We start from the raw sequence: 2,500 nt of genomic DNA on the forward strand, positions 1-2,500 counted from the left end.
GAGGAAAAAGAGGAGGAGGAGGAGAAATCCGAGAAAAAGGAGGAGCAGGAGGAGAAGAAGGAAGAGGAGATGGAGAGAGAAGAGAGAAGAGCAACGGAAGAGAGTAATGATTCTGAAAACTCTCGCCTTCACGCTTATGAGCATCACCATCATGGCACCCAACCCTATTGATGATAGAGCAAAGGTCATCATCACCATCACTATGTTTATCACTCAACATTCATCATTGGTATCAACAGCTTTTGCAACAATCTAATTATTCCCTCTCCTCGCCATATTTATTCACTATTTTCAAATTTCTTATCATCAACTTTATATTTTATTTATTCACTTTTTTTTAAGAAACAATATTCTTAATACGAAGTAAAAAAGGAGCAAATACAACAATGAAAGAAGGAAGAAAGGAAAGAAGAAAATAAGGAAGGAAGAAAATGAGGAAGGAAGGGAGGAAGAAGGAAGGGAGGAAGAAGGAAGGAAGGAAAGAATGAATAAATGAAGGAAGGAATAAAGAAGGAAAGAATATGGCGAGAGGCCCTGTATGAGAAAAAAAGTATAAACAAATAAATTTTGACTTTATGCCTCTTTCCCCTAACTTTTTAGTCTCTATTTTTTCTCTCTCTGTTTGTTTGTCTGTTTATATTCTCTATCTCTCCCAGTCATCGTTGTCTGTTCCTTCTTCCCTCTTTATCCTCTCCCTCTTCCCTCCCCCACCTCTCGCTTTTTGTCTCTCCTCTTGTCTGCGTTTAAAAGGAATAATATTTTGCATTCCAATTTTTTTTTTTTAAGTTTTTAAGTTATCTTATTCTAAATAATTTATAAGATTACGTTTATTAATAAAAGAATGAACATAGTATTACACACACCTTTATGTAAATATGAATTCTAATGTCATATATATATATATATATTAAATATATATATATATATATATATATATATATATATATATGTATATATACACACATATACATATACATACATACATATATACTATATATATATATATATATATATAATATATATATATGTATTTATGTATATATATACATATCTATCTGTCTATCTATCGATCTATCGATCTTCCTATCTATCTATCTATCTCTCTCTATATATATACACATAAATACATACACACACACACACACACACACACACACACACAACACACACACACACACACACACACACACACACACACACACACAAAATATATATATATATATATATATATATATATATATATATATTATATATATATATAATTAAATATATATATATATATATATTATAATATATATATATATATATATAATATATATAATAATATATATATATATATATATATATATATATATATACGCATATAAATATATTTTTTTACACATACACAAATACACTCAAAAGGGTTCAGTGATACTAATGTAAATATAGACGTATATAAGAACATGATGACATGCAAATGATATAACATAACATAATGATAATAATAGTGATGATTATGATCGTAATAATGTTGACAATAATAATAAAAACAATAATAGTGATAATGATAAAAATACCAATAATAACGATAATGATAACAGTAATGATGGTGATGATAATAATAAACATAATGCAAATGATAATAATAACAACACACACTATTCTCACCAAACACAACCACATCCACAAACAATGAACCACAACAGAACCACAATAACAACAGGAGATACAAACCTTACCGTATTACCAGCCATGTATTTATATAAATAGACACACACATACTGAACAAAGCCTCCTGTCCTTACCACTTACCTAATCCTCTAATCCTTACAAGATCCCCCCTCCCCTTCCCCCACCCCCTACCCTCACCCCTCCCACAATCCTAAGTCCTCCCATCCTTATAGAGTCTCCCCACCCCTTCTCCTTCCCCTCCCCCCTCCCCCCCGATCCTACATTCTCCAACCCTCACTATTTCTCCCTCCCCTTCCCTTCCCTTCCCTCCCCCCCCCCCCCCCGTCTCCCTCCCTCCCCAAACACACTCGCACGCACGCCAACACACACCTAAACACACACAGACACACACACAGACATACACTCCCACCCCCCACCCCCACCCCCACCCCTACATACCCCCACAATCACCCCCACACCCACCCCCCTAACACCCACCCCACACACCCACACCCACCTCCCCACCCACCCACACACAGCCCCCCCACCCCACACCCCCACCCCACAAACCCACACCCACCTCCCCCCCCACCCACACACACACCCCACCCCCCAGCCCCCACACCCACCCACACACACACCCATATATAGAGAGAGACACACACACACACAAAAAGGCATCGCAATTTGAAGAGACGCGTATCGCATTGTCATCAGAAGCGAGCAGGGATGTAAGTATTTCGGGAAGCGGGGGAAGAGAAGAAGAATAAAAGAATAATCAAGAACGGGAGAGCAGACATTGGTTTATAGCAAGAATAGTAGGTGTCCCATTCTGATGTTGTTCTAT

This window comes from Penaeus japonicus, unplaced genomic scaffold (genome assembly GCF_977035675.1).
Source record: "Penaeus japonicus unplaced genomic scaffold, GWHDUDI00000001_assembly GWHDUDI00000023, whole genome shotgun sequence".
NCBI lineage: Eukaryota > Metazoa > Arthropoda > Malacostraca > Decapoda > Penaeidae > Penaeus > Penaeus japonicus.